General features: G+C 38.9%; 1 protein-coding gene across 5 annotated transcripts in view; it reads left to right on the forward strand.

Annotated features, from left to right (window-relative positions):
• LOC137289766 (vang-like protein 2) overlaps positions 1-14,264 on the forward strand; it is a 43,411-nt gene that overhangs the window by 17,036 nt on the left and 12,111 nt on the right. The window contains exon 1 of one of the 5 annotated variants that reach the window (XM_067820875.1): positions 9,162-9,296. The exons of 2 other annotated variants lie outside the window; for them this stretch is intronic. The gene's annotated coding sequence lies outside the window, so the exon portion shown is untranslated. Of the gene's footprint in view, positions 1-9,161; positions 9,297-9,713; positions 9,735-12,993; positions 13,077-14,264 lie in introns of those variants that run through there. 2 more of the 5 variants (XM_067820877.1, XM_067820876.1) reach the window with 2 other exon arrangements.

Here is a 14,264-nt window from a genome sequence, read left to right on the forward strand (position 1 = left end):
ACCTTTTGTCTATTCTTGTTCCTGGTGTGAACACAATTCTCAGTACCACCAGAGGGGGCGTACTACAATCTGTGTTTTTGTTATCAGCAACTTAGCTTTGTCAAGAATGAAAATTGTATTCTTGCCTTGTGCTCTTAGTGTAATAGTGAAAAAAGCAATATTCCTTACATGAATAATATATAACCATGGATACTAGGGTGTGAAGTTCAATATTCTGCCAATATTATTATTGATATTATTAATATTCTTACTTCCTGTAACACAATCACATTTTTATCACGTGTTATTTAGAACACTTTAGATAACTGCCTGCCAGTGCCAGTCGTTATTTTGTAATAAAAAATTCTCAGAACCACACAAAGTATAATCTCATTATTTTTATACCTCACAAATTTGAGTTTATCATTAATTTTGTTCTAAATTACTGTTGACACGACCCCTGGTAGTGAAAGGTGCCTCCTTGACCATAGTGTTGTGTGGCTACTCAAGTCATTATGCTGACAGCTGATTGGCTGATCAATGTTGCAGGCAGCCATCTTGACAGAGGGGCACTTTGTGCAGGGTTAGTCAGACTTAGAATATCCCACGGGGAATTCAATTCCAAATTGTATCCTCAGCAAGACACCATTCTCAAGAGCTGTCAAACAAACCTAAAACTGTAGAGGTAATTATGTTTGTTGTGACAGTACCAAGTGACCTTTTCTGCAGTACCCATTTACCCAGAGTACAAAGTTTCCCTGAAGGTTTTTGAAACCACCTTTTGCATTCCTGAATCAATTCGACAAATAAAATGTTTTGTGGGTGATCACTGAAAATGCCCATGCACTAAAAAGAACTTTCAATAAAAAGCAGCCGAGAGACTTTCTTCGTTTTCAGACACCCTTGTAATCAAGACTTGAGTTTCAGGGTTTGTATAGCAAGGTATTTCCAATACAGATATGACCAAAGACTTTCATGGTTTCTGTCTGTCTATCTGTCTGTCTGTTTGATCCAAAATCCAGCTGGACTCGATGGCTAGGTTTTCATCTAGACAACTGGAGTTCATTTCCCAGTTTGCTCGGAGTATGTTTACACATTTCCCAGCGCCATATGATCATGCTGGTGAGTTTACAAAAGTGCCAGTCGTCAGAAACATTCATCACATGAGGCTCTCCTCCCTCCGACAAACCCTGATATAACTGGAAGCATTAGACCAGTCTCTCAATCCTTGACTTGACATTTGCTACATTCTTGATATCTGTTGAAAAAATTAAAGAGGATACTAGTAAAAACAAAAATGCGACTCCTGAATTTTAGATTCTCAGGCTTCAGTGTTTGAAGCCCATTTTTTGTTTTTTCTGACTGATACTGCTCACTCACTCACTCTTGATTCTCTCAGTCGATTTTCTGGCACAAGAGAGGGTACAGGTAACTGGAAAGTAGATTCGTAATGTTCAGCTGTTCATTTCATAATAGGTAATGAAGACGAATAGAATTTCAGTTTTCTTGAAATTTAGCAGGAGGATCAATTTCAGGAACACAGATGTAAATATCAGCAACCCAGCACACTTAAGCTGTATTGCTGCTAATAAAAGAACAAGGTTGAAATGTTTGCAGATTCCCATTGTTGGATAAAGTGGATGCAGGAATAAAGATTTTTTATATTACCGTATATATTGTCTGTTACTACACTGAAAGTAGACAGTATTGTAAGACATTGAAATCTGTAGAAAAAAATGGTAAGTTTCTGCTTCCATGGAAATATTGCCAAAATAAATGGACAGAGTAAGGCACTACATACAAAATGGTTCATGTATGCTGCTGTGGTGGTATGCTGGGCCAGCGATGTTGGAGTGTGTGGCCATGACAAGTTTGATGAAGATGACTCATCGCACATCACTGCTCGATCAAACCAGATCAGCTTGCTTCCCAAAGTCTTCATTCTTCATTTATGTGCAGGAGAAAGTTCACCCGCGTTCTAGATTGACTGAAGGGATACTTTTTTAAAATGAATTTATTTTCTACTTTTGTTTTGGCAAGTTAAGAAAATGCTGATTCAGCATCAATTTTCATAGAAATTGTGTTTGGATCTCGTCAAGGGGATGTTTTCAACTTCTTTACAGCATTAGCTCTCATGGATGAATATTCAGTGGCTTCTACACAAGCCTCACATAAAGAATATCACTGTCGAAGTGAATAAAATAGATTTCATTGTCTTAAGTCTTGCTTTTGGGTGAATGAGTGGGTATGATTTGACACAATAGTTCGGCTGTATCGGTGGAAGGGAAGGGTGGGGGACACCAGAAATAGGCTTCACACATTGAACCCATTTTAGGAATCAAATGAACAGTGTGATGAGCAAAGCTTTAACAACTAGGCTACCCCACTGGCTGTGGTCTTTTGAATATTGTAGTGTTGAGATCAGTATATACAAATCTCTTTCCTTAGATGGTGGTTTTAACAGAGATGCGAACCCATACAATTTGATTGTATTTGTTTTTTTAAAAAAAGCACAAAATGCACAACTGCAGTGATGGTCAAAACATACAAATTTTTAAAAAATATACTTCCAATTGAATTATCAAATAGCACACGTACCATGCACAATAATTTCAACCACATTTTATTCAGGATGAACCTATATGTGGATATTTACTACTGATTTCATAAGTTCTTACATTATCCATTCATTTTTATTAAATATTAGTGTTATTTGGAAAAGTTGATAATTTTAGCACAAAAATACTAATTTTTGCATCAACGATACCACTTGTGCTAAATTAGGGTTGATATATTGGTTATAAGCATCAACAGTCATAAAACTTGACTCATTTGGTAATTGTATATGTTCACAAAAAGCACAGCAGTGTCAAAAGAGGCTCAAATGCCTCTATTGAAAGATTCAGGAATACAATCAGCCACCGTAATAAATAAGAAATTGTCAGCATCAAATGAACAGACATTGATTCTTTTCCATGTGACACAGCAGTGGATAAAAATATATCAGGGTCACCAGAGATACATGTTGCTTTGAAGTGACCAGATTTTGAACCAGTTTGAAAGACAAGATTTGTATGACTAAAACGACTTTGAACCTTGTGATCGTCCAGATGAAATTTCAATTGCTTTGTTGACCCCATCTTGGCAAGGTGGGTCCCGCGGGAGGACAGACTCTTTGCCAGCTTGGATGCAGGTGTAGATGGGGTCGACAGGGCGGCTAGTCGACCACAAATTCAAATGCAAACGTTTCCTAATCCCTTGCTACCTGTGCCTTGTGTGCACAACTGTCTGTGAACAAGGTGAAGGTCGACTGAATACAAAGGTTTTCAATCTCCTAGCTTATGTGTGTCTAAAATACATGGGGGATTTAAGCTGTCATAGGTCTGTTAGTTAGGTGATGTATAGGATGCCAAGGTTAGTGGTAGTAGAGGAGGATAGTAATTTCATTCATCAGATGTACCTTGTCTATAGAGGTACGAGCATAAGTAACATGCAATATTTAATCAGGTATTGATTTATGATCAATTGTTTGAAAAATAACAGTGGCTGTTGTGATATTTTTGTTGTCAAGTCGTTGGTTAGGGGAGCGTGTTGCGTGATAGATTTTGGTGTCAGAGGGCCCTGTCTATTGTCTCAACACATCTATGCATTGAGGTAGTGGCTCAGGTAATAGAGAGGACCTGTTGGACTTGGACCTGCTAGCATATTTCCTCAGTCATATCAGAGGTTTGGGGCAGTGAATATGTTGTAATTCCGCCATCCCTGTTTATTTATTCCACTTCACTTAATACTGAGGTGTTTTCTCCAGCAAGCTAATAGTGAATAAGGTTTATGCATTACTGTTGTATAGTGAGTTAATATTAGAGGGTGATTATTGATGTTCAAACTATTGCAGTTTTCTCAGCTTTGAGGGACGGTTGGGTAGCCCAATTGTTAAAGCATTCGCCCATCACACAGAAGACACGGGTTCGATTCCCCAAATGGGTACAGTGTGTGAAGTCCATTTCTGGTGTCCACTGCCGTGATCTTGCTGGAACATTGCTACAAGTGGTGTGAAACCATATTCATTCACTAAACAATAGATCCAGAATAATTCTTGCCACCATGTTTTCTGTGTTGGATGGTGGGTAAGGCATTCTCTTTTCACTCAAGGAAACGGATTTGCTTCCCCACTAATTGTGACAGTGCATGTCTTTGCCTTAACTGGTAGTAATACTGTTGAACAGTCCTCAGCTCAAATATTCTCTAGTTAAGTGTGGGCTAGGCCTGAGCAATCGATCCATCTGAAATCAAGTCTTGTGAAGTGCTGTGCTCTGCGAACACGACTTTCGCTTCATTTCGTGATTACCTTCAGTCTAGAATCAAATTGATTCATTTAATGGAGACAGAAAAAAACCCCACATTGAATGAAAATTTAATTTTCACTGGAGACAGCAACCAAGGAAACGCAGGATAATCACTGGCACCAAGTTACTCCTAGCTGACAATGATCCACTACTGTATCATTGTGTGTCATTGTATGGACCTACCTGACAGCATACAGAACTCAGTCCAATAGTTTCTTGCTACACTGTCTGTCAAAGGGTGTGTTCGCCAAAAGGATGATAGATTAGTCTTAAAACTGTTCTGTCAGCTTCTCACAGACCAAGAAGCTCAAAGAAATTGCACCAAATCAAACGCTGTTTAGGAAATTAGTGTTTTTAATGAAATCTCTTGTGATCATCTTATTCTCAGGATGTGGTTGGGATGTAATTTACTGGGATTTCTTTCTTCAAGTCTGAGACTAGAACTTGAATGATGCATGCTGGGATAAAGTGGTAAAAAGCCAAAATTCTTGTTGCATGTTTATAGTATATTTAGCCCCTGCAGATAGCGTCTGTGTTTGATTGACGATATCATGTGTACATGTAGATAAAAGTGATTTACTGCCATGGTTACAAATTGAAAATATTTTTCAGCTGACAATTTCATTTGACTAGTATCAGAAAGGTTGCCATGGTTACTTGCATTTTACAACTGAGAGAATATAGCAGTCTGTCCTTTCAGCACTTCTGCAGGAATACATTTATTGGGTGATCAGAAATCAAATCCAGATTTTCAGCTGAAAGATGGGCGATTTAAAACTATTACTCTAACCCATGTTAAAAAAATATATAAAAAAAGGATCCCGGTGACTTTTTTGGTGGGGTGGGGTGGGGAGGAGTGTATGATTCTAAGATTCAGTATATATTTTTTCTACAAGAGAAAATGCAAGTTTGACACTCAAAATGTGCATGAATTTTTCACACATGTAAGTTTTGATTTTCTATGGTAGGAAATGGGTAAATTGACACAGACTATTAAGTGCATTTTCCCTTCATCCACATACCCCCTCCCCATTCCAATACCACACCACACACCCACAACCTCACACACCCACAACCTCACACACCCTGCTTACAACCAACCAGCATTGTTTGGGTAGTATCTGTCGTGCTGGTCAACTAATACAACATAGAACTAGAGCCATAGAAACATTAATTTCAATCCAGGCTGACAAGCGGAAACATCCAAATTGTTTTGTAATAGTCATGCCATTAATATACCCATGTAATTAGACCTGGGAACAGATTATACAAGTTTGTTGCTGGCCACTGTTCGGGATGTTCATCCAGTGTTAAAATGCAGTGGTAGCTTAGTGGGTAGTGTCAAGGGTTTTATTCTTCGATCAAGATGAAACGTTAAGGTTCCGTTGCTGGTATTGGCCATGGCACAGATATCAGGTTTTACATGTTCAGAGTGAGCACATCCCAGTTTGTTGTTTATATGTTAGTCTTGTACTGGTTTCTTGAGAATTTGGAGTGGGGTGGTTAAAGCATTCGCTCATCATGCCGAAGACGCGGGTTCGATTCCCTACATAGGTACAATGTTATGGTTTCCCCCACCATGATATTGCTGGAATATTGCTTGAAGCAGAGTAAGACTCACTCACTCTTTTGAAATGTACAGAAATAATCTACCCCACAACATCCAGAATGGAAGTGTGGAGGAGACAAAGCTCCACCGTTCATGTGTTGCTGGAGTATGAGCGATGTAAAATCATATTCACTCACTCACTCCAGGTGAGAAATTCAGAGGAAATCTAGACTTGACTAATTTGGAGCTTTAGCATTGCAGGGAAAGCTAGGCAGTAGGGAAAATAATGTGGTTCATTGACTGTAGGACACACTAGTTGTCTTTTAGAGTGTGAAACTTAAGCTCTTAGGGTTAACAGTTTAATGCAAAGTCTCGGAAAATACAAAATTTTTAGGAACTAAGAACTCCATGTGTTTTAATTTGAATGGTTTGCAAAAAGAGTCGATCAGTTTATCATCGAATTGACTTGACACCAGTCCGAAGTACCGTCACATCTGGCAACAGTTAGCTCGGAGTACTGTATTTGCTAATGTACGTCTGCCGCCAGGGTAGCATCTCTGTCTAATAAGTCTAATAAGACATTTTATGATCAAAATATTAAGTGCAAAATTTAAAAAGTCTCAGTTAAATGACTGCTTTTTAAAAAAAATTGAGTTATTCTTGATTCCGTGCTCAGATGCCTTACAGAGTGATTTTTCTTGCAAATGATGTCTTTAATGACACTGGAATGAAATGGACAAAGATGCTCCTGACAAGTGATGAGACTTCCCCAAGACATTGAGTCATCACCACACCTTTGAAGTGTGCAAGATCTCTAATTAGCCTGTCAATCCCGCCATGTGATAGAACAGATCTTTGTTGCTCAATAACTGACCGTGAGCCTTGCAAAGACGCCATGACTGCCCCTCCATAAACAGCAATGTCTGCTTCTGGGACAAGAGCAGGTCTGTATGTGCGCTGGGCCTGTGACTAGGGGATCTGCCAGGCTAATTACCCTGTTTGATCCCCAGCGTCTATAGAGACAGGCGATGAAGGCATGCAGAGGTCAGCACCATTGTGCTTAGCAGTGAATGGATATAGTCCAGAATTTCATAAATGACCTGTGTTTGAATTTTTGTCCAACAGGGCTGATTTTTTCTAGAGGGCAGTTGTAATTTTTTGCCCTGAAACAGTAATGAGGTAATCTTGATGAGAATTTTTTAAAATCATTCTCATGCATGTTTTCTTCCCAAGTCCCTCTCTCCAACAAATATTTTTCTTCTATCTTGATTCTTTTGTGTGAAGTCTTTTCATCCTTCTACATCAACTTGAAACTGCCCTAGGGGATGAAATATTCAGCAGATCTCCAGCGGTCTTCTATTTTTGTAGTTCTTCATCTGCACAAGATTTATTCAGTTGAATTTTGCCAAATTTCAGTGTATTGAAGCATTATAAGGATAAAGGAATTTTTGCTGTATTTTGTAACAAAATTTTGCAATAGTGTAACATGTAAACTATGTATCTTAAATAGGTAACTCAAATTTAGCATAGTCATGAATAAAGGCTTGAACTAAATCGGGTATGTTGTACCATCGAATGCATTGTATATCCCAAATGTCAGATTTATGGTTTAATGATTGCTAGCCGAGTGGTTAAGGTGTTTGCTCATCACGCCAAAGACAGGGCTTCAATTTCCCACATGGGGGTACAATGTGTGAAGCACATTTCTGGTGCTAGAATGTTGCTACAAGTGGTGTAAAACTAAACTGAAGTCACTATGTGAAGATGTATGTGAGTATAAATCCCAATTGTGGGATACAGATGAGCAGCCCTCTATGGGGCATTGCATCAGATACAGTCTACCCCTGTAATGCTGTACTTACCACAACAGCCTTGTCAGATGTGGAAACATTCCTGCGGTGTATTCAGTGTGTGATGTCCTGTGTTCCGCCTGGGTGTGCTGCAGTTGCCGTCTCCTCTGCAGCTTCCTGTCACAGGACGCTACCCAACATACAAATAATAGCTAGACTGCCTTCTTCCAGTGAGTCAATACTTCAAACAGAGATGTTGGTTTTCTTGCATGATCCCGTGTAAAGAAGATAAAGTACAATCATTAATCTCTCTCTCCCCAACCTCCCACTACCCATCTTACCTCGGTCATGGGAATTCCAGACCAGGATGTTGAGCTTCATGAAAACTTGACCACGGCCTGTTACCTCAGAACAGACCCAGAACCTCAGGACAGACCTAGTACCCACAGAACAGACCCACCACCCAGGGCCTCAGAACAGACCATACACTCAGAGCAGGCCCATAAATTCAGAACAGACCCATACACTCAGAACCGGCCCAATACCCACTCATAACAAATAACGATTTCCACTATCCTGTCATAGGAGGTTTCATATGAAATGTTCACAAATTGAAGGGAAAAATAATTCAAATATGATAAAACCTATATCTGCATTTGAGAAAGCTGATCAAACCTGCCAAAAATACCTTGAATATTTATTAATTCCTGTCACTTGATAAACTTTTGAAAATTCATGACAACTGTCAAAATTATGTTTCAAATTTCGTTCCAGAAAACAGGTTTAATTATTTGACTGTTATATTCTTACAGAACACAGGTATATATTCACATAATTCATTTATTTACCTGTTTCATTTTCTTAGGAAACACTTACTTACCTGTTTCATTTTCATGGAAACACTTATTTGTCTAATTCATTTTTTTGGTACACAATTGTTTATGTGGTTGCCTGTTTCATCTTTATACGAAACACAGGTATATATTTGTTTTAATTTCCTCCTTTATCCTCAAGGAAAATGCAGGTATCTATTTTATTTATTACCAAGTGTTATCTTCATGAGTAAAAATATATATATTTTTTATTTGTCTGTTTTATCTTTGCCAAAAAACACGAATCTGTTTACTTTATTTGCCATGTGAGAGGCAGTCCTTTGAGCCTGTTTTCCACTGTCACCATCCAGTGGGTTTAGAAATCCTGCAGTGTACCTCTTGACATGAACCTGTATGAAGAAGACAAATAAAATCCAAGAGTCTCATTGCGACAGCCCCCTCCCTCTACCCCCTCCCCTTTACCCCCTTCCCTTTTACCCCCTCACTGACTGCTGTAGTGTGCAGTGACCATGCAATGCTCTGCCTATAATTATGAGGTCCACAGCACAAACACAGCAGCCTGTGTACCCTCGCTTTGCAGACACCCCATTCTCAATACAACAGGCTTGTTTAGTTAGCCACAAGTCAAGAGGATTTGCAAAGGATTGTGGGTACAGCAGACATTATGCTAAAAAACATGGCTGCCACTAGGTAGCAAGGGCAGGTGGGAACTATGGCCGTTGACAAGATTGGATTAGGTCTGTGACTTCTAATGGAAAAAAGAGTTGGGAAATGGTGTGTCGAGCAGAGATGGGAGAAGGTAGGTCGGGGATTGAGGCAGAGAGACATGTATTGCTGGTCTAGTTATCGGCTGTCTTGTTTTGTCTTGATCACATTTCTTTGTACACATGTAAACATGGAGGTAGTGCAGTGTAGGTGATCAGCGTGAAGTGATCCCTGGTGAACGTTGAACGGGGCCGGTTGGGATTTCGCTTGATGAATTTAGGGCTTGTTTGTGGAAGGGATCAAGTTGTTGCTACAGAATGAGTCATTGTGTATTATGCAGGGCTCGATAGGTATGATACATTCTTATGATAATTACCTACGATTGTGTTGGTGCATGTGTCATTGTGCCGCTAAATCAACACATTGTGTCACTGCATCAACACTTGATTCATGAAGACTCATGTTTCTCATACAGACATCCAAATATTGACTGGTGATAATTAAATGAACAGGAACACTTGAGTATGTGTAGGTGAGTCACAAAACAATAAATGGTGATTTAATGTAATGGAATTTATGTGAAGATCAGGGTTGAAAATTTGCCGATATCTAATTTCCACATTGGTTATCAGTTAGTCATCCTATTCTTGATCAAGACAAAAAAAATACAAGTAATTTGTATGTCGTAATCGCCAATAAATTTTAATCAGTATTTTATTATTTAAGGAAAAAGATCAGTTTTATAATTCTGTCAGATAAAAAGACATCAATATTTGCCTTGAGGAAATGTGCAGGCTTAATCGATTATTCTATTTACTATTTTTTAAATTGCAAAAATATTAATTCTCTCAGATCACAGCAGGAAAACAATTATTGATATTTGTATTGTGTTGCTTGTACCTGTGAATAATCACCCCTGCCTTTGTTGTTCCCTAAAGTTAGAGACCATAGTGCCAACTTTGTAGTTTTGATTGTCATTAGATGTCATTGCATTGTATGAGGTTGGGATGTATAAACCAGCGGTTTTCTAACCTGGAATGGATTGCGTATAGATCATTGTGCTAGACCTAAAATATTGCTGACTCGCGTAGACAGCAAACATTGTTTCTTTGACCAGTGTTTTGGTGAGGTTCTGTTGAAAATTATACTGATTTGCAGTCAGAAAATCAAATAAACACTTAAAATGTGCACATGCTAGTCTTATCTGTTGTTTATATAAGACACTGTGTGGTTTATTAGTTTCTTGCCATTACACAGATATGATTCTGGTATCTCTTTGCTGAATGCTTGTGTTTTTGTGTTTGTTTGAGGAGATAAGGTTTGTGGGGGATACAGACAGCACCCTGATGTACATGTGCCTGTTGTAGCTATCTGTAAGTAGGCCAGTAGTGATTGGTTGATTCATTCATACTGTGTGCCCCTTTATATCCTGCTGATATGGGCTGTATACGGCAGATAGGCACAGCTCTTAGCACACAGAGGCTGGTTGTAGATAATTCAGTCCTCCACAGTGTGTATCACTGTAGCCCCAGGCTTCGTTTTGTATTGCTGCAGGAGTTGATGGGGTACTAGTATATAGCCATATTGCCTGGAATGCCATCATATAAGTACAATATGCTGTAAACAAGATGTTTTATTGGAGGCCTTGGGGAATGTTTCACCCACTTTCTGATTTGTTAGGCATGTTAGGTTGTTGCTGTTTATTGTCGGAAGCTCGTTTTTATGGTAGTTTTAGAGATGGGTTAATTGATATCATCAGGCTGCGATATATTGACCTGCACCTACAGAAAAAAGAATATAAACAGATATTATCAACCACAAGACCTTTGGGCACAGTGGAATACAGTTTTTCAAATGATATGAGCATATCTAATTGAAACATACCCCTCTTGTCTGATATTTCTCCTTTTTTTTTATTTCTGTTCAAAATTCCAATTGCAGTATTAATCTCTCTGTGACAGACAACTCTATTGTCAGTTGTACAGTGGTCTTGGTTCCTTCCAGGTACATATCCTTGTGGTTAAAGTGTTCCTTCATCATTCCAAAGGAACAGGTTCAATTCCCACATGGGCACAGGATGTGAGGCCCATTTGTGGTGTTCCCTGCCTGACAAAAACAAAATGTGGCATGAAATCTCACTCAATCACTCTCGTGATATTCAGATTATCCATCAAATGATAATCAGTGCCTCTGGTAAGGCTACATCTACTGTAAAATGATAAGTATAGTCTTTAAGGAATAAAGACTAAGTTGTCAACTTTATTACTTAATTATTTCTATTGATATATCTCACCATGATGGAGCCTGGTTTTGTCTGGTGGAACTATCCTTTCATGTCAGGGTTTGCTTGTCACACCAAAGACCTGTGTTCGATTACCCACGTAGGTACATCGTGTGAAGCCCATTTCTGGTGTTCCCCTCTGTGGTATAGTGGGAATGTCACTAAAAGTGGCATAAAACTAATCTCACTCACACTCACTTTCCATGTCAACATGCACCTAGTACAAGTTAAATCAATTTCCTTAAAATGAGTCCTGTATGCCCCTGGAACATGTTTACAATCCCTATAATGTGTCGGTAACTTCCATTAGAGAGTGTTACTGTTAGGATCATGTCGGAGCGCTGGCACCTTACACAGAAACACGTTTCTAATATAGTTAGAGAATGCACTAACGCACACAAACCATCAGCATGTAAAACAATCACTTCAGATGATGGGTTATTACCAACACGCTTCTCGGGACAAACACTGCCTAGCAGTCTGGCCCAGGGAAACCACAACGTCCCTCAGGACCATACTGGGCGGCCATTTTTGATTCACTTCCATCATGCAGCGGAGGATGATGGATGTAGATTTGATCGCTCAGCAGTTTGAGGAGCTGAAAGGAAATCATGAATTATTGACCAGAAGCTGAGAATGTGTGTGGTATTGTGTCGGAGGGAAATTAATACCATGTAAAGTGACAGTCATGGGAATATTTGTGTCCAATGTTGTAATATTTCACTGAACGTTTATAAAGTCATATATTGTGCATTGATATAGACCAAATCCTGTTTTCCTTCATTTGTTTGACCTCAATGACAGTCATAGAATATAAATTTAGTCTGATTCTCTGTGTTTGGAGTGAAAACCTGAAGTAAATAGTCTATCTCCAGCTAACATCTACTTCTAAACCACCAACCCTTGAACAAAGGTTGGCATGGAAACAAGAACATTGATACAGAACAGATGATCCAGTGTGCACTTCTCATATCTATTGCCTGGGTGTTGTATGCAAGCATGCTGTTATACATGCCATGTTTATCTGCTTGTAACACTGTTAGCTGATTACCTTCTTACACAGTCCATGTTTATATGCTTGTGACATTGTTACACAGTACATGTTTATGTGCTTGTGACAGTGTTACACAGTCCATGTTTATGTGCTTGTGACAGTGTTACACAGTCCATGTTTATATGCTTGCGACAGTGTTACACAGTCCATGTTTATATGCTTGTGACAGTGTTATACAGACTTCATGCCAGATTGTGTGTAGCAACACAGTTTGGATATGTGATACTTTGTTTGATCTGATATAACTTCTGGGAGAGTGACAGACAGGGAATAATGGACATATCTTGACAGAATTTAATACAGTTATGTTTTATGGTTGAACTCGTCTGAATAGTTGTCCGTCATCAAAGTTTGAGATAAAAATCGTGTGTGATCTCCATAGAATCATGTTACAATGAGTTGACTGGGACTGTTGCCCAGAAAGCGGAAACACTTTGTCTGCTTGAGTGAACATGGCTTCCTCTGATATCAGAGTCATACTCTGAGATGTATAATTAGGGGTGGAATGTGACATCTAGCCATCAATATTGTACTTAATGGTAGATAGCCATTGTGTAGGGAATATGCACTCATATCACCTGATAGTTTATGACAACATGGTCCCATCTCACATTGGATTTGACTGGAATGAGGTTGTGGAACATTGTGAATGTCTGTCCAGTCTTGTTGGATCAATAGCATATGGTATGTAGACTCAAGTTTTGGTGATATGGAGGTTTGTGATTCGTTTATTTATCATATAAACATGTCTATACTGTTTCATAAGATGGCACACTTTCCTCACAATTTTGCATCTTGGACGAATCCATTGGCATTTTTTCTTTGTTGATTATTTATTTTCAAATATTCACATGTATATTTTTTTTTGTTAAAAAGTAATATTGACTTCAGCACTGGGCTACTTGCTATGAAGGTATAAGCCTATCTCTTCAACACAATATTATTTTGGTAACGTATACACAATGTAACCTCACGTTATTACTACATTTCACCTTCTCTAGTGTTTTGTTAGGATTGTAGCAAAACAAGCTGTATTTGTTTGCATACGTTAAAATATAATGCAGTGTTTTCCTATGTCTTCCTGTATTTGTCTCATGGCTAGGTAACTAACATGATGAGATAAACTGGGAGTTTGGTCTGTAACTACTGTCTTGATATCCAGGGATGTGAAGGTTGCTGGTTCAATACCAGACTGTGAAACCTCAAAACTTAAAATGATGGAAAAAAAATGGTATTAAATGGTGACTGGTGTTGGCGCGTTATCCAGGTTAATTTATGGAATGGTGTCACTGGCTCTGAACCGCTATAGCAGGCCATTTCGTCCTCAGTCTAAACTGATAATCTATCCTGAACCAAAGTTTCCATGGGGACAGTTTGGTTTGTTACAGTAGCTTACACCAGCATTTTATGTTGTAAGCATAACATTCAACCCTGTTCCATCTCGCATTAGGATAGATGGACCCGTGAAGGTCCCAGGGTAGAATAGGCCTTTCAGCAACCCATACTTGCCATAAAAGATGACTATGCTTGTTGTGAGAGTCGACTATGCTTGTCGTAAGAGGCAACTAATGGGATCGGGTTCACTGAGTTGGTTGACAGATGTCATCAGTTCCCAATTGCGCAGATCGATGCTCATGTTGTTGATCACTGGATTGTCTGGTCCAACTCGGTTATTTACAGACCGCCACCATGTAGCTGGAATATTGCTGAGTATGGTGTAAAACTAA

The sequence above is a fragment of the Haliotis asinina genome, chromosome 1 (assembly GCF_037392515.1).
Source record: "Haliotis asinina isolate JCU_RB_2024 chromosome 1, JCU_Hal_asi_v2, whole genome shotgun sequence".
In the NCBI taxonomy this organism is placed as follows: Eukaryota; Metazoa; Mollusca; class Gastropoda; order Lepetellida; family Haliotidae; genus Haliotis; species Haliotis asinina.